We start from the raw sequence: 23586 nt of genomic DNA, 5'->3' as shown, positions 1-23586 counted from the left end.
GCAAAAGTTCAAAGGGAGCTTTTGTAGGCAGGAAGGGAGTCCTGAGCATTGAGTTTCAGAGGGGCCAAGTTTCGGCCTGAGTTGCTCCTGTTTTTTTGGAGCAACTAGTTTAGAATGGAGTATCTTAGAAATTTGAATTCTCGGCATTTCGTTTGCTCCAGTTCTAGTCAGTTAGAACAGTTTCACTTTGGAACAGAATTTTTTTTTCAAAAGGGAGCGTGTCCGGCCACTTACGCCTGTTTTCAAAGTTTAGGCAGTGAAAACTTACTCCAACTAACTTAGAATGGAGTAAGTGAAGATTTTTGTACGTTCGAAAAAACCTTGTCTAGACTTTAGAAAATCAGGCGTAGGTTACAAATTAGGCGTAGAGAATGGGTGGGGGGGTGGGTTTAAAGGGAAGTTTGCAAACATTAAACACTTCAGTTTTACAAATAAAGAGCCATCATCAATAATAAATGATAAATACATCAATAAATCAACCAATAAATCAATCAAAAAAAATTAATAAAAAATAATTTAAAAAAAATCAATAAATAAAACATTTTCTACTTACCGACTGCAGCACCGGGAGTCCTCCAACAGCATGCTAGGACGGTCCCCCCAGTGTGTCTCTGTCAGTGTCTCTATCTGTCTGTCTGGGTGTGTGTCTCTCACTCTCTGTCTGTCAGTGTCTGTGTTTCTGACAGTGAGGGGAGGGGGAGAAGGGGGGTGGGAGAAGGGGGTTGGGGGGTAGGAGGGGGAGAAGGGGGTGGGGGGGAGGAGGAGGGGTGGGAGGGGGTGGGAGGAGGAGGGGTGGGGGTGGGAGAAGGAGAGGAGGGGAGAGGAGAAGGGGGGAGAAGGGGGAAGAGGGGAAGAAGGGGGGAGAGGGGGGGAGAGGGGGAGAAGAGGGGAAGGGGGGAGAGAGGGAAGGGGGGGAGAGGGGGAGAAGGGGGGAGAGAGGGAAGGGGGGGAGAGGGGGAGATGGGGGGGAGAGGGGGAGAAGGGAGAGAGGATGTAGGGAGGGAAGGAGAGAGGAGGGAGGGAAGGAGAGAGGGAGGGAGGGAGGGAGGGAGGAGAGAGGGAGGGAGAAAGGGAGGGAAGGAAGGAAAGAGGAGGGAGAGAGGGAAGGAGAGAGGAGGGAGGGAGGGAAGGAGAGAGGAGGAGGGAGGGAGGAAAGGAGAGAGGAGGAGGGAGGGAGGGAAGTAGAGGAGGGAGGGAGGGAAGGAGAGAGGGAGGGATGGAGGGGGGAAGGAGGGAGGGGGGAAGGAGAGAGGAGAGAGGGAGGAGGGAGAGAGGGAGGGGGGGGAAGGAGAGAGGAGGAAAGGAGGGGGGGAAGGAGAGAGGGGGGGAAGGGAGAGAAGGAGGCTGAACGGCCGGGACCAAGACCTCGGGCTGGATTTACAGGTAGGTGGCGTCGGGTCTCGGGAGGGTCGCGGAGGTCCGGGGATGGGGGGGGGGGCGGAAGAGTCGCGGAGGTCGGGGGCGGGGGGAGAGAGAGTCGTGGAGGTCCGGGGGGAGGGGGGGGAGAGAGTCGCGGAGGTCCATGGGGGGGGGAGAGTCGCGGAGGTCTGGGGGGGGAGAGAGAGTCGCGGAGGTCCGGGGGGGGGACCGGAGGTCGGACGGGTGGGAGGAGCCTTATTCACGCAGCCCCAGTGAGGCCATTCGGCCAGGGCTAGGGGCTGCGTGCTTCAGGCCCCTCCCACAGCTTTGGGCGCCAGGAGCTACTGCACATGCGCGCCCACTGTAGCGCGCATGTGCAGAGGTCCCGACACTATTTTCAGCACAGGGACCTGGCTCCGCCCCCAACAGCTCGTGCTGCGCTGCGCCCAGCTCCAGAGGGCCTGCAGGGAGCCGCAGAATAGGTAAGTTTTTTTTAGGCGCACTTTCTGGCGCGAAAAAAGGGCGTCCAGGTCCGGGCTGCGTCGTTTCAGGCGCGGCCTGAAACTTGGGCCCAGACAGCACAATGGCTGAAGGAGTGCTGCTTATAGTGGATCAAGGGAGCAAAGAATAGACCAGGATCAGAAAAGCAGTGGGTTCATGCAGGGATATATAACTGAAAGAGACCAGTGATGTAGGGTTGGGCAAGGGAAAAGAGCAAGTTAAATTGTTTATGTGTAGTTAGCCTTTGCTCCTTATTGAGGTTGAGGTAATGGGGTCTTGGTGCGGATTAGAATGCAAATCATGACATTTTGAATGAACTATAGTTTGTGAAGGGTGAAAGTGAGGAGAGCTTCAAGGAGAACATTATACAATGATCAGTATTCGATAAACATAACAATTCCTATGGTTATTCATCTGTGTTATCTATTTCTTGTATAAGAAATACAGAGATAGACTTTCACTGTACCTGAGTGAACTGGTTTGCCTAGGGACAGCATGTAGAATAAAATTAGGTAGGGAGGATTACACACCTGTAAGGGAGCTTAACCAACTTTACATCCATTTAAATGAATGGAAGGAAATTTGGACAGGCACCCTTACGGGCATATGATCTTCCTGGCCAATTTTCTTCTGTGCCAGATAATCCAATATGTTCAGGCACAGGAGCAGGAAAACTGTCCCATAGTTGGTCAGTTGGTCTGGAGCATTTAATTAACTTAGATTACTGTAATATTTAAACACCATAATTTAGAATTTACAAAAATAATTGAATTTTACAATCTGCAGTACATTTAATGTAGCTGACTGCCATTTTGGCTAAAAGAAACATAGAAACATAGAAAATAGGGGCAGGAGTAGGCCATTCGGCCCTTCAAGCCTGCACCGCCATTCAATGAGTTCATGGCTGAACATGCAACTTCAGTACCCCATTCCTGCTTTCTCGCCATACCCCTTGATCCCCCTAGTAGTAAGGACTACATTTAACTCCTTTTTGAATATATTTAGTGAATTGGCCTCAACAACTCTCTGTGGTAGAGAATTCCACAGGTTCACCACTCTCTGGGTGAAGAAGTTTCTCCTCATCTCGGTCCTAAATGGCTTACCCCATATCCTTAGGCTGTGACCCCTGGTTCTGCACTTCCCCAACATTGGGAACATTCTTCCTGCATCTAACCTGTCTAAACCCATCAGAATTTTAAACGTTTCTATGAGATCCCCTCTCATTCTTCTGAATTCCAGTGAATACAAGCCCAATTGATCCAGTCTTTCTTGATATGTCAGTCCCGCCATCCCGGGAATCAGTCTGGTGAACCTTCGCTGCACTCCCTCAATAGCAAGAATATCCTTCCTCAGGTTAGGAGACCAAAACTGTACACAATACTCCAGGTGTGGCCTCACCAAGGCCCTGTACAACTGTAGCAACACCTCCCTGCCCCTGTACTCAAATCCCCTCGCTATGAAGGCCAACATGCCATTTGCTTTCTTAACTGCCTGCTGTACCTGCATGCCAACCTTCAATGACTGATGTACCATGACACCCAGGTCTCGTTGCACCTCCCCTTTTCCTAATCTGTCACCATTCAGATAATAGTCTGTCTCTCTGTTTTTACCACCAAAGTGGATAACCTCACATTTATCCACATTATACTTCATCTGCCATGCATTTGCCCACTCATCTAACCTATCCAAGTCACTCTACAGCCTCATAGCATCCTCCTCGCAGCTCACACTGCCACCCAACTTAGTGTCATCCGCAAATTTAGAGATACTACATTTAATCCCCTCGTCTAAATCATTAATGTACAATGTAAACAGCTGGGGCCCCAGCACAGAACCTTGCGTACCCCACTAATCACTGCCTGCCATTCTGAAAAGTACCCATTTACTCCTACTCTTTGCTTCCTGTCTGACAACCAGTTCTCAATCCACGTCAGCACACTATCCCCAGTCCCATGTGCTTTAACTTTTCACATTAATCTCTTGTGTGGGACCTTGTCGAAAGCCTTCTGAAAGTCCAAATATACCATATCAGCTGGTTCTCCCTTGTCCACTCTACTGGAGACATCCTCAAAAAATTCCAGAAGATTTGTCAAGCATGATTTCCCTTTCACAAATCCATGCTGACTTGGACCTATCATGTCACCTCTTTCCAAATGCGCTGCTATGACATCCTTAATAATTGATTCCATCATTTTACCCACTACTGATGTCAGGCTGACTGGTCTATAATTCCCTGTTTTCTCTCTCCCTCCTTTTTTAAAAAGTGGGGTTACATTGGCTACCCTCCACTCGATAGTAACTGATCCTGAGTCTATGGAATGTTGGAAAATGACTGTCAATGCATCCGCTATTTCCAAGGCCACCTTCTTAAGTACTCTGGGATGCAGTCCATCAGGCCCTGGGGATTTATCGGCCTTCAATCCCATCAATTTCCCCAACACAATTTCCCGATTAATAAGGATTTCCCTCAGTTCCTCCTTGTTACTAGACCCTCTGACCCCTTTTATATCCGGAAGGTTGTTTGTGTCCTCCTTCGTGAATACCGAACCAAAGTACTTGTTCAATTGGTCTGCCATTTCTTTGTTCCCCGTTATGACTTCCCCTTATTCTGACTGCAGGAGACCTAGTTTGTCTTTACTAACCTTTTTCTCTTTACATATCTATAGAAACTTTTGCAGTCCGTCTTAATGTTCCCTGCAAGCTTCCTCTCGTACTCTATTTTCCCTGCCCTAATCAAACCCTTTGTCCTCCTCTGCTGAGTTCTAAATTTCTCCCAGTCCCCAGGTTCACTGCTATTTCTGGCCAATTTGTATGCCACTTCCTTGGCTTTAATACTATCCCTGATTTCCCTTGATAGCCACGGTTGAGCCACCTTCCCTTTTTTATTTTACGCCAGACATGGATGTACAATTGTTGTAGTTCATTCATGCGGTCTCTAAATGTCTGCCATTGCCCATCCACTGTCAACCCCTTAAGTATCATTCGCCAATCTATCCTAGCCAATTCACGCCTCATACCTTCAAAGTTACCCTTCTTTAAGTTCTGGACCATGGTAATGTAGAATTCCACCATATTATGGTCACTCTTCCCCAAGGGGCCTCGCACAACGAGATTGCTAATTAATCCTCTCTCATTACACAACACCCAGTCTAAGATGGCCTCCCCCCTAGTTGGTTCCTCGACATATTGGTCCAGAAAACCATCCCTTATGCACTCCAGGAAATCCTCCTCCACCGTATTGCTTCCAGTTTGGTTAGCCCAATCTATATGCATATTAAAGTCACCCATAATAATTGCTGCACCTTTATTGCATGCACCCCTAATTTCCTGTTTGATGCCCTCCCCAACATCACTACTACTGTTTGGAGGTCTGTACACAACTCCCACTAACGTTTTTTGCCCTTTGGTGTTCTGCAGCTCTACCCATATAGATTCCACATCATCCAAGCTAATGTCCTTCCTAACTATTGCATTAATCTCCTCTTTAACCAGCAATGCTACCCCACCTCCTTTTCCTTTTATTCTATCCTTCCTGAATGTTGAATACCCATGGATGTTGAGTTCCCAGCCCTGATCATCCTGGAGCCATGTCTCTGTAATCCCAATCACATCATATCCGTTAACATCTATTTGCACAGTTAATTCATCCACCTTATTACGGATACTCCTTGCATTAAGACACAAAGCCTTCAGGCTTGTTTTTTTAACACCCTTTGTCCTTTTAGAATTATGATGTAGTGTGGCTCTTTTTGTTTCTTGCCTTTGTTTACTCGGCCTTCCACTATTGCTTTTTACCTTTCTACCATCTGTTTCTGACTCCATCGTACTTCGCCCTATCTCGCTGCATAGGTTCCCATCCCCCTGCCATATTAGTTTAAACACTCCCGAACTGCATTAGCAAATGTTACCCCTAGGACATCAGTTCCAGTCCTGCCCAAGTGCAGACCGTCCCTTTTGTACAGGTCCCACTTCCCCCAGAACTGGTTCCAATGTCCCAGGAATTTGAATCCCTCCCTCTTGCACCACTGTATTTATTCTAACTATCCTGCTTCCTCTACTCTGATTAGCATGTGGCACTGGTAGCAATCCAGAGATTACTACCTTTGAGGTCCTACTTTTTAATTTAACTCCTAGCTCCCTAAATTCAGCTTGTAGAATCTCTTCCTGCTTCTTACCTATATCGTTGGTACCTACATGTACCACAACAACTGGCTGTTCACCCTCCCTCTCCAGAATGCTCTGCAGCCGCTCCGAGACATCCTTGACCCTTGCACCAGGGAGACAACATACCATCCTGGAGTTTCGGTTGCGGCCACAGAAATTCCTATCTATTCCCCTTACAATAGAGTCCCCTATCACTATAGCTCTCCCACTCTTTTTCCCACCCTTCTGTGCAGCAGAGCCAGCCACAGTGCCATGAACTTGGCTGGTGCTTCCCTCCTCTGATGAGTCATCCTGCTCAACAGTACCCAAAGCGGTGTATCTGTTTTGCAGGGGGATGACCGCAGGGGACCCCTGCACTATCTTCCTTGCACCGCTCTTCCTGCTGGTCTTCCATTCCCTAGCTGGCTGTGCACCCTTCACCTGCGGTAAGACCAACTCGCTAGACATGCTATTCACGTCTTTCTCAGCATCGTGGATGCTCCAGAGTGAATCCACCCTCAGCTCCAATTCCGCAATGCGGTCCGTCAGGAGCTGGAGGCGGATACACTTCCCGCACACATAGTCGTCAGGGACACCGAAAGTGGTACAGGAGGAGCATATCACGTGACTGAGCTCTCCTGTCATGACTTAACCCTTAGATACACTTAAATTGCATTTTTGAGCTCAACCAAGTATGTATTATCAATTTACATGCTTTATATGTACTACTGGATTTGGGTGACGTCAAATCCAGTCGCCCTTTTTACAGCCGTCGCCCTCCTGCAGCAGCACACGCTGCTCCCTGCAGTGGCATGCCGCCACACGCTGCTCCCTCCAATCGCTGATTGGAGTGTAGGCAGGTACAGCTGGAGTGGCAATGTCGGACGAAGGAGCGGCGAGAGATTGTAGGGCGACGTGATCGGGGCCCAGGAGAGGCGTGAGTTCAGGGCCCAGGGGCAGCACGAGCAAGCCCACACTGCGATATGTGTGCACACTAGGTCGGTGCAGCAGAGCTGGTCTCCAGTCGTCTTGGTTAATCCATGCCACTGGACCAAGACCTAGCTCTGTCAAGCCCATGGATTGGCTGATGTGCAACGGCTACCCCACGTTAAAAAAATCCACGCACAGGCAACTTCCACCCTTCAAGATATAGTTCGGGATCTGGAATATTAGGTCCTCCCTTCATCGAAACACCTGTGAACTCATCCCTTTTTGGCGTGGAAGCAAGTCATCCTCGTTTTGAGGGACTGCCTATGATGATGGTGATGTGCTACTCTCTCCTTTTTGGGGCCTGTTTCTTGAGGGAGGCAGGGAAGAGCCACACAACCCTGATCAGAAAAAGTTCTGAAAAATAAAATGAAATAAAATATAGATAAAAGTAATATTGGCCCTGAAATTGCGGTCGGAGGCTTCCCGTGGGCCGATGCCTTCGACCACAAAAATATTTACAAATGTACCTTGTGGTCCCGGAGGAACGAAGATTTCTGCTCTGGGGCCTCGATGCGCAGCCAAGCGCAGAGGCACACGTATTCCAGGAGAGTATGCGCATCCTGGGATCATGTGGGCCGGACCAACCAATGAAAATGGCGTATCCCCATTCACAGTAATGGTGAGTTCCGTTTGTACGTAGTTCACCATTACTATAAATGGGGACACCCCCAAAAACACACAAACATTTTAAATAAATAAGAAAAACACTTCACATATTTAAAATTAATTGAAATTGAATTTAATGAAATGTTTTAGACAAAAAAAATTTTGAAATTGTTTTTATATGTTTTAATAGGGGTAAAAATAAACTTACCTTAATGGACAGGATTTTTAATATAAAAATGATTGATAGCATTTTTATAGTTTTCTTCTATTACAGCTTTTTCATTCCAATATAATTCTGCCTAAAATGGCTTGATTTCATTAAGAATTAGCAGCAATAAATACTAAGTAGTGGCCATTAAAATTGTTTAAGATTAAATAATAATGTTCCATGGATCAAATGCTTTATTCCTTAGTTAAGCAGAAATTAGTTAGTTTAATTAACCACTTAAATGTTAGTTCGCTGGTAAATTTTGTTTCTGTATAATTAATTTAAAAGTATGGTTTCTGTTTGATCTTTTGCTGTAACATTAAAATGTGATAAATGTCTGTCATAATATTTGTAAAAAAATGTTTCTATGTTAGTAAGGTAAAGAAAATTAGGAAGACTTTACTAATTTCCACATGCCATGGCGCTTCACCCATTAAATCCTGTGGGGTTCGCTAACCTTTGTGCCAAATTCCTGATATGTGCTTCCAACAGATAAAAGTCCGCAGGGGAAAATAAACAGACAGATAGGTCAATATAGATAAATAAATGGAGCAATCGAGCTGCAGGTGGATATTAGTGTGTGACAGCGCTATAAATTCGGGGGCTTAGCATCACCCATTACTGCCAGATTCGCAGAATAAAACTGCGGCCATCACTCTATCACCTGCTGCTGGCGGGTCCCGCGGTGGCCACCGTTTTCGACATGTCGGCAGCGCTGTCGTTGCCTGCGCTCGCAGAAAGCATTGTAATGCGTTGCAGCGTGACGTCAATTGACGTGCAATGCCGAGTTGCTGTCCGCATATCCATTTTGGATTTTGCCACTCCTGTTGCCACCCTCTCTAAAGCAGGCCAGTGCATGCAGCCGCTAAGAGCGCTTAAGCAACAATAATGGCCAAGAGGAGTCTGGCAGGAATTGGCAGATTGTTTCTGAGGATGGAGGCTGACAAGTGGAAATCAGCTCAGATGGTTGCTGGAACTTCAAACGCCTCCTTTGCCAAGGTTCTTATTTTATACTTTCATTTTTGCCCATCAGTGGGGTGGGGTGGGGAGTGGAGGGGGGGCTTGCATTTTCTGGGAGCTTTCCAGGAGGCCTACAGTATTTGTGGGTCAGTAAGCCAATGGGTGAAACCTTCTGGAACAAGCTTTTCAGAATTGAACACCTGTACAAAACTGAAAATCCCTCGGTGGATTCCCAGCAGATAAAAAAAAATCCTAAAGAGCATCAGATTAGCTAGAATTCCATTGCAACGTTTGAGGATCATCTCTGATAAGATCTTTTTTTTCTTTATGATAGCGTCACCAAAACGTCACCCCCTGGAAAACTGGTCTCAACTGCTTATGATTTTAAGAAATTATAATTAATTTATTCAAAATTCCATGACCAATTATTAATTAAATTAATTATTTTGTGTCGAGTATGCAAGACCCACTTAAAGCCGGCACGATTGCACTTTCAAGAGTAACCATTAGGGAAAGATTAATGTTACAGAGAACGCAGATACATTCATTTCAAGAACTATCAAAAAATTAACAAACATCAGGTGGCAGGTAATATTCAATGAAGGACCTAAGATTCCAGGTCCCGAACTCCATGTTGAAAGGTGGAAGATGCCTGTGCATAGATATTTTTAATGTGTGGTGGCCATTGCACATCAGCCACCACACGGGCGTGACAGAGCTAGGTCTTGGTAAGGATTAATTAAGGATTAACTAAGACGACTGGAGACCAGCTCTTTTGTACGGACCTAGTGCGCACACATATTGCAGTGTGGGCTGTCCTGTGCTGCCCCTGGGCCCTCGCTTCTCCTGGGCCCCAAACTCATGCCTCTCCTGGGCCCCGATCACGTTGCTCTGCAATCTCTTGCTGCTCCTTCGCCCCGATCTCGACGCTCATGCTGAACCTGCCCACGCTCCAATCACCGACCTGGGTTATGGTGACTTCCAATCCATTCGCCCTCTTCACAGCCGTCGCCCTCCGGAACTGACTCGTGCTGCACCGTGAAGTGGTATGCTCCATGCTGCTTCTCCTTTTAAGGCCCCAACCTGCCGATGGTCCTTGCAGGTCGGGGCTGCCACGCCGAATGCCAGGCCGGGCTCCACGCTGCTCCTTTGAAAGCCCCGACCCGCTGATGGCCCTTGCAGATTGGGGCCACCACCTGTACAGTTTTAGCTTACAGTTGACCCTATTACACAACAAGCTGGGTGAGCCAGTACATAAATCAATCTCAAGTAACAGCTCCACTGGACAATCCTGTTTCAGTAACAAAGCACCATCAATCACCATCTCACTCGTCATCTATTTATTGACCCCTACTAAATTGTCCAAATGAAAAGTTACTTGTGAGGTTCACAAGAGGAATGGCTTCCCACCTCTTATTTTTCTCTTTTGTGATAATATTCAGCTTTTCAGTAAAATCTTAAATAAACTCTGGAATTTGAAAAGAAGTCCAGAGATGTCATAAGCCTTCTGAAAGGCCCCACAAGTTCCGGGTTTCCTTGACAGATCACCCGACCCAACTAGAAATTCACTTTCGTTGATGCAGAGTTGGGCTATTTAGAACATAACAGCATAAGAAATAGGAACAGGAGTAGGCCATACGGCCCTTCGATCAGATCATGGCTGATCTGATCATGGACTCAGCTCCACTTCCCTGCCCACTCCTCATAACCCCGTATCACTTATCGCTTAAGTAACTGTCGATTTCTGTCTTAAATTTATTCAATGTCCCAGCTTCCACAGCTCTCTGAGGCAGCGAATTCCACAGATTTACAACCCTCTGAGAGAAGAAATTTCTCCTCATCTCCGTCTAAGATCATGCCCTCTAGTTCGAGTCTCCTCCATTAATGGAAACACCCTCTCTCATATAAAATTATGAGCCCCCTCATAATTTTATACATTTCGATAAGATCACCTTTCATTCTTCTGAATTCCAATGAGTAGAGGCCCAACCTACTCAACCTTTCCTCATAAGCCAACCCCCTCATCTCCGGAATCAACCCAGTGAACCTTCTCTGAACTGCCTCCAAAGCAAGTATATCCTTTCGTAAATATGGAAACCAAAACTGCACGCAGTATTCCAGGTGTGGCCTCACCAATACCCTGTATAGCTGTGGCAAGACTTCCCTGCTTTATTACTCCATCCCCTTTGCAATAAAGGCCAAGATTCCATTGGCCTTCCTGATCACTATGCCCAGCAATTGTCCACAAAACTCTTACGGTTGGTAAAAAACTGCTTTCACCAGTGTATGGGTTATTATAAATCTTAAATTAAAACTTTAAAAATAAAAAATGATGCTTAGATTAACTTATACAAATATTGGCCAAGATTAAAATTATTTTTCAAAAAAATTTGTTTTTATTGTATTTGCTGTAATGAAGGAACTTTTAATTAATTTTGAAAATCAGAATATTTATTTTTATCAGAGTTGTCTAAATTGTTCAATTATTTGGGGATTCTAATAGGGTTTATGGGGATTCCGTTCGTAAATGGAATCCTCCTTTTTCATTGGCGGACCGGGTCCACGTGATCCCAGGGATGCTTCCGAACCACCTGCCTCACTGAGTTCAGATATATGCCTGGAGGCCCAGGACCCAAACTCTCCACAGCTTTGGAGCCAGGAGGTAAGTTCATAGATCTTTAGTGGGTCAGAGGCGTACTCTGGACCTATGCATCCGACTGTAAATTCAGGGCCATTATCTTGGCCTGGCTAATTGACTCCAGCTGCAATGTCCAAAGCTTCAAAGTGTCTCATAATAAAGTGGAAACATCAGTAACACAAAAGAAAGCTTTTCCAAACAACACTCAACTCAATTTTTCTTTATTTAATAGTTGAAATTGTATAATAAAGTTGAAACAAATGAAATTAATGTTATCTTTTGCCACTATTTGTGCCTCACAGTTGCTATTTTAAAATTGTTGTGTATCTGTAAAGCATGCACTCCCATGTTCCGCCACCAGGGAGCGCATCCCCTGAAGTCCCAAGGGATCCCAGCATCCTTTGGGAGCACTGCATATAAGTTGGCCCCTAAGGCCTGTTACTCACTCTGGAGTATCTTAATAAAGACTGAGATCACTGTTACTTTAACCTCCCAATGTGCAGTCTCATCTGTGTTAGAAACATAACTGGCGACGAGTACACGAATCCAATGCAAAGATGCAGCAAACTGTGGGCATCCTGGAAAAGTTCTCGGAGGGTGAGGATGGCTAGACCAGTACTTTGTAGCCAACGAGCTGGACAAAGAAGAAGGAAGCGCTGCAAAAAGGAGAGCGGTCCTCCTCACGGTCTGCGGGGCACCGACCTACAGCCTTATGAAGAATCTTCTGGCTCCGGTGAAACCACAGACAAGTCGTATGAGGAGCTGTGTACACTGGTTCGGGAGCATCTTAACCCGAGGGAGAGCGTGCTGATGGCGAGGTATCAGTTCTATACGTACCAGCGGTCTGAAGGTCAGGAAGTAGCGAGCTACGTCGCCGAGCTAAGGCGACTTGCAGGACAATGTGAGTTTGATGGCTACCTGGAACAAATACTCAGAACTTTTTTGTACTGGGCATTGGCCACGAGACCAGCCTCCGAAAACTTTTGACTGTAGAGACACCGACCCTCAGTAAGGCCATTGCGATAGCACAGGCGTCTATGTCCACCAGTGATAACACCAAACAAATCTCGCAGCACACACGTGCTAGCAATGTTCATAAATTAACTGGAACTGTGTTTGCGAGCAGAAATGTACAGGGCAGAATCTACAAGTCTGCAACTGCCAGCAGGCCTCAGGTGACCCAGATGACTCAGAATCCGCAACAAAGGATGAAGGCAAGGCAATTCACACCTTGTTGGCGTTGTGGAGGCTTCCATTCAGCCTATTCATGCCGCTTCAAAGAGTATGTTTGCAAGAGCTGTGGAACAATGGGGCACCTCCAACGAGCTTGCAGACGAGCTGCAAGCTCTGCAAAACCTGCTAACCACCACGTGGCAGAGGGAGATCAAAGCAATTTCGAGCCTCAGAGATAGGAGGCAGATGCCGAAGTACACGGGGTGCACACATTTTCAACGAAATGTCCACCTATAATGCTAAACATAAAATTGAATGGCTTACCTGTAGCTATGGAACTGGACACTGGCGCTAGCCAATCCATCATGAGTAAAAAGATGTTTGAGAGACTGTGGTGCAACAAGGCACTCAGACCAGCCCTGAGCCCCATCCACACGAAACTGAGAACGTACCACCAAAGAGTTTATCACTGTCCTGGGCAGCGCCATGGTCAAGGTCACCTACGAGGGCACGGTGCACGAACTGCCACTCTGGATTGTCCCGGGCGATGGCCCCACACTGCTTGGAAGGAGCTGGCTGGGCAAAATCCGCTGGAACTGGGATGACATCCGAGCGCTATCACATGTCGATGAGGCCTCGTACCCAGGGCCTTAACAAATTTCCTTCCCTTTCTGAGCCAGGCATTGGAAACTTTTCCAGGGTGAAGGTACGGATCCACTTGGTCCCAGAGGCACGACCCATTCACCACAAGGTGCGAGCGGTACCTCACATGATGAGGGAGAGAGTGGAAATCGAGCTGGACAGGCTGCAACGCGAGGACATCAACTCCCCAGTGGAATTCAGCGAGTCGGCCAGCCCGATTGTTCCAGTACTCAAAGGTGATGGCACAGTCAGGATTTGCGGCAATTATAAAGTAACTATTAATCTTTTCTCGCTATAGGACCAATACCCGCTCCCTAAGGCAGATGACCTATTTGCAGCGCTGGCAGGAGGCAAGACATTCACCAAGCTCGACCTGACTTCGGCCTACATGACACAGGAGCTGGAGGAGTCTTCGAAGGGCCTTACCTGCATCAACACGCACATGGGACTGTTCATCTACAACAGATGTCCGTTTGGAATTTAGTCGGCTGCAGCGATCTTCCAGAGAAACCTACTCAAGTCGGTACCACGCACGGTGGTTTTTCAGGACGACATATTGGTCACGGGTTAGGACACTGTCGAGCACCTACAAAACTTGGAGGAGGTCCTCCAGCGACTGGATCGCGTAGGGCTGCGACTGAAGAGGTCGAAGTACGTCTTCATGGCAACAGAAGTGGAGTTTTTGGGGAGAAAGATCGCGGCGGACGGCATTCGGCCCACAGACACCAAGACAGAGGCTATCAGGAACGCGCCCAGGACACAGAATGTCACGGAGCTGCGGTCGTTCCTGGGACTCCTCAACTATTTTGGTAACTTCCTACCGGGGTTAAGCACCCTCTTAGAGCCCCTACATGTGTTATTGCATAAAGGTGAGAACTGGGTATGGGGAAAAAAGCAAGTAATTGCTTTTGAGAAAGCCAGAAACATTTTATGCTCCAACAAGCTGCTTGTATTGTATAACCCTTGTAAAAGACTCGTGTTAGCATGTGATGCGTCGCCATACGTAGTCGGTTGTGTATTACAACAAGCTAACGTTGCAGCGAAGTTGCAACCTGTCGCCTTTGCTTCCAGGAGCTTGTCTAAGGCCGAGAGAGCCTACAGCATGATTGAGAAAGAAGCATTAGCGTGTGTGTTCGGGGTAAAGAAAATGCATCAGTACCTGCTTGGCCTCAAATTTGAGCTGGAAACCGATCACAAGCCCCTCATATCCCTGTTCGCTGAAAACAAGTGGATAAATACTAATGCCTCAGCCCGCATACAAACATGGGCACTCACGCTGTCAGCGTATAACTATACCATCCGCCACAAACCAGGCACCGAGAACTGTTCGGATGCTCTCAGTCGGCTACCATTGCCCACCACGGGGGTGGAAATGGCGCAGCCTGCAAACTTGTTGATGGTGGCGCAGCCCGCAGATTGTTGATGGTCATGGAAGCGTTTGAAAATGATAAATCGCCTGTCACGGCCGTTAGATTAGACCTTGGACCAGCCATGATCCTCTGCTGTCCCGAGTAAAAAACTGTGTACTACAGTTTTGGTCTCCTAACCTGAGGAAGGACATTCTTGCTATTGAGGGAGTGCAGCGAAGGTTCACCAGACTGATTCCCGGGATGGCGGGACTGACCTAACAAGAAAGACTGGATCAACTGGGCTTGTATTCACTGGAGTTCAGAAGAATGAGAGGGGACCTCATAGAAACATTTAAAATTCTGACGGGGTTAGACAGGTTAGATGCAGGAAGAATGTTCCCAATGTTGGGGAAGTCCAGAACCAGAGGTCACAGTCTAAGGATAAGGGGTAAGCCATTTAGGACCGAGATGCGGAGGAACTTCTTCACCCAGAGAGTGGTGAACCTGTGGAATTCTCTACCACAGAAACTTGTTGAGGCCAATTCACTAAATATATTCAAAAAGGAGTTAGATGAGGTCCTTACTACTAGGGGGATCAAGGGGTATGGCGAGAAAGCAGGAAGGGGGTACTGAAGTTGAATGTTCAGCCATGAACTCATTGAATGGCGGTGCAGGCTAGAAGGGCCGAATGGCCTACTCCTGCACCTATTTTCTATGGGAGCTGGGCCAGCATCCCCGTTGAAATGCAAGAGCTAATCAAGCCATTCCTGCAGCGAGAGGACGAGTTCTCCATTCAGGCAGACTGCCTGTTGTGGGGTAACAGCGTAGTGCTACCCAAAAAGGGCAGGGAGACGTTCATCTTGGACCTCCACAGCACACACCCAGATATAGTAATAATGAAAGTGATAACCAGATCCCACGTGTGGTGGCCCGGTATCGATTCTGACTTAGAGTCCTGTGTACGGTAATGTAGCGTGTGTGCTAAGTTAGTGGTCCTGGCCCTCCAGACCAAGGTCGAGGATCCATGTCGACTATGCGGGCCCGTTTCTCAGTTAAATGTTTCTCAGTTAAACTGGTGGTGGTGGATGCTTTTTCAAAATGGATTGAATGTGAAATAATATCAGGAAGCACTGCCACCGCCACCAGTGAAAGCCTGAGAGCCATGTTTGCCACCCACGGCCTGCCTGACATACTGGTCAGTGACAAAGGGCCATGTTTCACCAGTGCCGAATTTAAAGAATTCATGACCCGCAATGGGATCAAACATGTCACCTCGGCCCCGTTTAAACCAGCCTCCAATGGGCAGGCAGAGCAGGCAGTACAAACAATCAAACAGAGCCTTAAACGAGTCACAGAAGGCTCACTCCAAACCCGCTTGTCCCGAGTACTGCTCAGCTACCACACGAGACCCCACTCGCTCACAGGGGTGCCCCCGGCTGAGCTACTCATGAAAAGGACACTTAAAACCAGACGCTCGCTGGTTCACGCCAACCTGCATGATCAGGTAGAGAGCAGGTGGCAGCAACAAAATGTAAACGATGGTCGCGCCACTGTGTCACGGGAAATTGATCTGAATGACCCTGTGTGTGTGCTAAACTATGGACATGGTCCCAAGTGGATCGCGGGCACGGTGATAGCTAAAGAAGGGAGTAGGGTGTTTGTAGTCAAACTAGAAAAGGGACAAATTTTCAGAAAGCACCTGGACCAAATAAGGCTGCGGTTCACAGACTGCCCTGAACAACCCACAGCAGACACCACTTTTTTCGAGTCCACAACACACACCCAAAAGATCAACGACACTACGCCGGACCAGGAAGTCAAACCCATCACGCACAACAGCCCAGCAAGGCCAGGCTCACCCAGCAGCCCTGCAGGGCCAACAACACGCCAGCCCAGTGAGGGCACAGCCAACACACCAGAACAGACATTTGTACTGAGGCGGTTCACCAGGGAAAGGCAGGCACCCGACCGCCTCGCCTTGTAAATAGTTTTCACTTTTGATGTTGCCGGGGAGTGATAGAAACATAGAAACATAGAAAATAGGTGCAGGAGCAGGCCATTCAGCCCTTCTAGCCTGCACCGCCATTCAATGAGTTCATGGCTGAACATGAAACTTCAGTACCCCCTTCCTGCTTTCTCGCCATACCCCTTGATCCCCCGAGTAGTAAGGACTTCATCTAACTCCCTTTTGAATATATTTAGTGAATTGGCCCCAACCACTTTCTGTGGCAGAGAATTCCACAGGTTCACCACTCTCTGGGTGAAGAAGTCTCTCCTCATCTCGGTCCTAAATGGCTTACCCCTTATCCTTAGACTGTGACCCCTGGTTCTGGACTTCCCCAACATTGGGAACATTCTTCCTGCATCTAACCTGTCTAAACCCATCAGAATTTTAAACGTTTCTATGAGGTCCCCTCTCATTCTTCTGAACTCCAGTGAATACAAGCCCAGTTGATCCAGTCTTTCTTGATAGGTCAGTCCCACCATCTCGGGAATCAGTCTGGTGAATCTTCGCTGCACTCCCTCAATAGCAAGAATGTCCTTCCTCAAGTTAGGAGACCAAAACTGTACACAATACTCCAGGTGTGGCCTCACCAAGGCCCTGTACAACTGTAGCAACACCTCCCTGCCCCTGTACTCAAATCCCCTCGCTATGAAGGCCAACATGCCATTTGCTTTCTTAACCGCCTGCTGTACCTGCATGCCAACCTTCAATGACTGATGTACCATGACACCCAGGTCTCGTTGCACCTTCCCTTTTCCTAATCTGTCACCATTCAGATAATAGTCTGTCTCTCTGTTTTTACCACCAAAGTGGATAACCTCACATTTATCCACATTATACTTCATCTGCCATGCATTTGCCCACTCACCAAGTCACTCTGCAGCCTCATAGCATCCTCCTCGCAGCTCACACTGCCACCCAACTTAGTGTCATCCGCAAATTTGGAGATACTACATTTAATCCCCTCGTCTAAATCATTAATGTACAATGTAAACAGCTGGGGCCCCAGCACCGAACCTTGCGGTACCCCACTAGTCACTGCCTGCCATTCTGAAAAGTACCCATTTACTCCTACTCTTTGCTTCCTGTCTGACAACCAGTTCTCAATCCACGTCAGCACACTACCCCCAATCCCATGTGCTTTAATTTTGCACATTAATCTCTTGTGTGGGACCTTGTCGAAAGCCTTCTGAAGGTCCAAATATACCACATCAACTGGTTCTCCTTTGTCCACTTTACTGGAAACATCCTCAAAAAATTCCAGAAGATTTGTCAAACATGATTTCCCCTTCACAAATCCATGCTGACTTGGACCTATCATGTCACCATTTTCCAAATGCGCTGCTATGACATCCTTAATAATTGATTCCATCATTTTACCCACTACTGAGGTCAGGCTGACCGGTCTATAATTCCCTGTTTTCTCTCTCCCTCCTTTTTTAAAAAGTGGGGTTACATTGGCTACCCTCCACTTGATAGGAACTGATCCAGAGTCAATGGAATGTTGGAAAATGACTGTCAATGCATCCGCTATTTCCAAGGCCACCTCCTTAAGTACTCTGGGATGCAGTCCATCAGGCCCTGGGGATTTATCGGCCTTCAATCCCATCAATTTCCCCAACACAATTTCCCGACTAATAAAGATTTCCCTCAGTTCCTCCTCCCTACTAGACCCTCTGACCCCCTTTATATCCGGAAGGTTGTTTGTGTCCTCCTTAGTGAATACTGAACCAAAGTACTTGTTCAATTGGTCTGCCATTTCTTTGTTCCCCGTTATGACTTCCCCTGAATCTGACTGCAGGGGACCTACGTTTGTCTTTACTAATCTTTTTCTCTTTACATACCTATAGAAACTTTTGCAATCCGCCTTAATGTTCCCTGCAAGCTTCTTCTCGTACTCCATTTTCCCTGTCCTAATCAAACCCTTTGTCCTCCTCTGCTGAGTTCTAAATTTCTCCCAGTCCCCAGGTTCGCTGCTATTTCTAGCCAATTTGTATGCCACTTCCTTGGCTTTAATACTATCCCTGATTTCCCTAGATAGCCACGGTTGAGCCACCTTCCCTTTTTAATTTTTATGCCAGACAGGAATGTACAATTGTTGTAATTCATCCATGCGGTCTCTAAATGATGTTGTGTATCTGTAAAGCATGCACTCCCATGTTCCGCCACCAGGGAGCGCATCCCCTGAAGTCCCAAGGGATCCCAGCATCCCTTGGGAGCACTGTATATAAGCCAGCCCCTAAGGCCTGTTACTCACTCTGGAGTATCTTAATAAAGATTGAGGTCGCTGTTACTTTAACCTCCCTGTGTGCAGTCTCTTCTGTGTTAGGAACACAACAAAAATTTCTGCCAATCTGTCCTCGGCCTCCTACACTGTTCAAACGAAGCTCAATGTAAGCTTGAGGAACAGCATCTCATCTTTCGATTCGGCCCTTTATGGACTAGTCATCGAGTTCATCAATTTCAGACCATAACCTCTGCCTGTATTTTTTCACAAGGCGGCTGTTAATGTTTCTGCTATTGCCATTTACACTTCTTCTTGACTCATCTTTTGTTTCTTTACTTGATGCATTACCATCTCATTTTGCTTTGTATTATCATCCTTTTGTCATTTAATCTTTCCTGCCTTCCACCTTATCACAGACCTTCCCTTTTGTTCTTTCCTTCCCTCTCCCCGCCTCTGTGCCTGCTTAAAATCTGTTACATCGATCTGAAACGTTAACTATGTTTCTCTCTCCACAGATGCTGCCTGACCTGTTGAGTATTTCTAGCATTTTCTGATTCTAAGTCTTATGCATCTTTGTCATATTTGGAATTTCTTCACTGGAGAGGTTCACGATATTGCCTGGTCCTCTCCCTTGTGATGTGCACCATTTTGTCCTTCAGTGCCGGTTTTGAAGGGACATGGAACATTACAGCCCGGAAATGGCGCATCGGTGTGCAACGCCCCTGGATGCAACAACGGCTCGATTTTTGGCTGCCGCCCGACCTGTAGTGCCCTGTAGAGCACCCTGCTGGGAACGCCTGTGGAAGCTGCCATTCCAAGCTGTAGCAACTGCAGTGAGGTAAGTAATGTCGACCAGGGAGAGGACTAGGCAACGTCATGAACCTCTCCGAGTTGGAGTAGCAAGCACTGGAAAAAGTGTTCCCTTCAGAGCTGTCAGAATAGGAGTTTTTGAGGCCGGGGCTTTATCTGAAAAGGGTCTCTGTCTATTACTTGCACCTCTTCATGAAACTCAGAAAAACCATATCAAGCAGCATTGTGGTACCTGTCATTTACTACTGGCCAACTTCTCAGTCCCATCCTAATTCTTCTCCTCTTTCCTCTAGATCTTTCTCAGCAGTCCGCAGAAGAAGAGACCTCAGAGGAGGAGAATCCTTCTGAGGAGGCCCCATCACGCGCTGCATCATTCTCAAGTATCAGCACAGAGACTGGTATCCTGGCTGGATTAGTGAATGAGTCCGAAGGGTCTGCATGTGGTGAACATTTATTACTAGTGATCAGCAGCAGGTACTGGCAGCCTTGACAGCTCAAGAGACAGCTTGCCAGAGGGTGAAGTCAGAGATGAGGATTTTAGGGCTCAGGAATGAAGAAAACTGCTTGCTTTATACAAGCAGTTATATGAACTATTGAATGGCCTGCCAAGGAGTTACAACACCAAGGAGGAATCCTGATGTTACCTCGCGTGGCACTCTGCAGACTGGAGACTGTGGCTGCCTCGGGGTATTGCAGCCAGGTATGCACAACAGTAGTCAATGATCAAAACCTTTGCAGCTTTGGTGGAATTTCAAACGGCTGCCATGCAAGCTTTCAGCTGCATCTTGGAGAGACAGATTTCCACCTTAGATAGATTGGTAGACTGAATAGGTAGGGACTTTCAACAAGTCATTTACCTTTTGTAGTCTGCTCTCATGCAGATCAGTGGATGTGATGAGCCGCAGCCCAATGGAAGTGGCAGTGGCGCTATGGGAGCGGCACAGATTTACCTTTACCAGGATGTCTGCACATCTGCAACCTCACCAACCCGTCAGCCAATATCAACCACTGTGCCAGAAAGCCACTTGTGCTAGCTGGCCCAGCAACAGCCAAAGGGGCCGAAATTGCCTCTTCCCTTATGGCCTGTTACCACCAGAAATCGGCGGCCATGCTGCGGAGTGCAATGGTCGCCGATTTTTTGTGGAATGGCCGCTATCTTGAAAATTCCGTTCCTGTGGTATCCCAGTGGTGACCCATTCCTTCCACGACCGCTCCACTGCTGCTGATCTGTCCTAAGTGATAGGGGACAGTATCATTAGGGGGCTAGATAAGGTTCTCTGCAGCCAAGAGCGTGAGTCCCGAAGGCTGTATTGCCTGCCCGGTGCCAGGGTTAAAGACATCTCCTCAGGGTTGGAGAGGAACTTGGAATGGGAGGGGGAAGATCCAGTTGTCGTGGTCCACATGGGTACCAATGACATAGATAGGACAAAGAAAGAGGTTCTGCTGAGGGATTATGAGCAAAGGTAATAATCACTGGATTACTACCTGAGCCACAAGCAAATCTGCATAGGGTAAGTAAGATCAGCGAGTTAAACACATGGCTCAAAGACTGGTGTGGGAGAAATTACTTTTGGTTCGTGGGACACTGGCACCAGTACTGGGGCAAGAGGGAGCTGTTCCGTTGGGACGGACTCCACCTAGATCGTGCTAGGACTAAGGTCCTGGCGAATCGAATAACTAGGGCTGTAGAGAGATCTTTAAACTAATTAGAGGGGGGGAGGGTTCAGATGAGCGAAAATTTAAAAAAAATCAAAGAATAAGGAGAAGGCAATAGAGCAGGGTAGCACTGGGGGAATTGAAAACCAGAGCATGCCAGGAAGGGACAGAATGCATAAATATAAAGGTGAATCAGAAAGTGGTGTCAAAGCAGGAAAAAATGGTAAAAAAAAACATTTAAAAGCTCTTTATCTGAATGCACACAGCATTCGTAACACAATACATGAGGTGACGGCACAAATAGATACAAATGGGTATAATCTGATAGCCATTACAGAGACATGGTTGCAAGGTGACCAGGTCTGGGAACTAAATATTCAGGAGTATTTGACAATTTGGAAGGACAGACAGAAAGGAAAAGGAAGTGGGTTAGCACTGTTAATAAAGGATGAGATTAGTGCATTAGTGAGAAATGATATTGGCTCAGAAGATCAAGATGTTGAATCAGTTTGGGTGGAGATAAGGAAGAATAACTGGAAAAAGTTGCTGGTGGGCATAGTCTGTAGGCCCCCAACAGTAGTAACTGTTGTCGGAGTATAAATCAAGAAATAATGGAGGCTTGTAATAAAGGAACGGCAATAATCATAGGCGATTTTAACCTTTATATTGATTGGACAAAGCAAATAGGCTTGAGAAAGAGTTCATAGAGTGCATCCAGGATAGTTTCCTTGAACACTACGTTGCGGAACCAACCAGGGGGCAGGTTATCTTAGATCTGGTACTGTATAATGAGACAGGATTACTAAATGATCTCAGAGTAAAGGATCCTCTACTATGAGAGGAATTTCCAATTCAGTTGGAGGGTGAGAAAGTTGGATCTCAAACTAGTATCGTAAGCATAAATCAAGGAGTCTACCAAGGTATGAGGGCAGAATTGGCTAATGTGGACTGGGGAAATAGATTAAAGTATGGGACGGTTGATGAGCAGTGGCAGACATTTAAGGAGATGTTTCATAACTCGCAAAAATATATCCCAATTGTTGCGTATGGAGAAAGAGTCAGACTGAACACTGTGAGCTCAAAGTAAAGTGTGACCTTGGTCTTTTATTGCAGGTCTCCAGAGTGCCTCTCCAACCTGTGAAGCCTCCTTAAATACCTGTGCTCCCAAGGGATTATCGGATCCTTGAGACTCCAGGGGATGAGCCCTCTGGTGGCTGTACAGAGTAAATACAAGTATACATATATAACAACACTCCACCCCATCCCCCCAGTCAATAGTGTAACTATTTACAATGTGAGTCGATCTGGGGTCCTTCTTGCACTGGTTGATTGTCTCGGTTTAATACCTGATGTTATTGAATCATTTGTTGGGCCCTCGCTAGGCTGCTGTGCAGCTGGCCTTGCTGGGCTGCCTGGTGTGTTGGGCTCTGCTGGGCTGCTGTGGATGATGGGTTCTGCTTCGTGGTCAGCCGTGGTGTTGGTTGCCACTGGTGTGTATGTTGGGGAATCAAAAAAGTTAGGATCCAAGGTGGGTTGCTCAGGATAGTCCGTGAATCTGAATTTGATTTGGTCCAAGTGTTTCCGGTGAATGAGTCCATTTGAAAGTTTGACCCGAAACACCCTGCTCCCCTCTTTGGCCACGACAGTGCCGGGAAGCCACTTGGGACCTTGTCCATAATTTAATACAAATACAGGATCATTGATTTCAATCTCGCGTGACACATTTGCGCTATCATGGTATGCAGGGTGAACTAACGAGGGTCTTGTCTTAAGTGCTCTTTTCATGAGCAGTTCAGCAGGTGGATTCCAGAGAGTGAGTGGGGTCTCGTGCGGTAGCTAAGCAGGACTCGGGATAGGCGAGTCTGCAGTGAGCCTTCAGTTATCCTCTTCAAGCCTTGCTTGATGGTTTGCACTGCTCTCTCTGCCTGATCATTGGACGCTGGTTTAAACAGGGCAGATGTTACGGGTCATGAATTCTTTGAACGCAGCACTGGTAAAACACGGCCCGTTGTCGCTCACCAGGAGATCGGGGAGGCCGTATGTGGCAAACGTGGTCCGCAGGCTTTCAGTAGTGGCAGCGGACGTGCTAGCCGACATTATCTCACATTCAATCCACTTGGAGTATGCGTCTACAACCACAAGGAACATTTTACCCAAGAACCGGCCTGCATAGTTGACGTGTACCCTAGACCATGGTTTGGAGGGCCAAGACCACAAACTTAGTCCTGGGGGAGTGTTTGCTAGTGCTGTTGGGGAGGAGTTAAACTAATATGGCAGGGGGATGGGAATCTATGCAGGGAGACAGAGGGAAATAAAATG

General features: G+C 47.2%; 1 protein-coding gene across 1 annotated transcript in view; it reads right to left on the bottom strand.

Moving 5' to 3' along the window:
* Positions 1 to 23586, bottom strand: part of LOC139265921 (spermatogenesis-associated protein 16-like) — a 281978-nt gene that overhangs the window by 102023 nt on the left and 156369 nt on the right. The gene's annotated exons all lie outside the window — the stretch shown is intronic.

This window comes from Pristiophorus japonicus, chromosome 6 (assembly GCF_044704955.1).
Source record: "Pristiophorus japonicus isolate sPriJap1 chromosome 6, sPriJap1.hap1, whole genome shotgun sequence".
Taxonomy (NCBI): domain Eukaryota; kingdom Metazoa; phylum Chordata; class Chondrichthyes; family Pristiophoridae; genus Pristiophorus; species Pristiophorus japonicus.
This window is presented reverse-complemented; position numbering and strand designations above follow the sequence as displayed.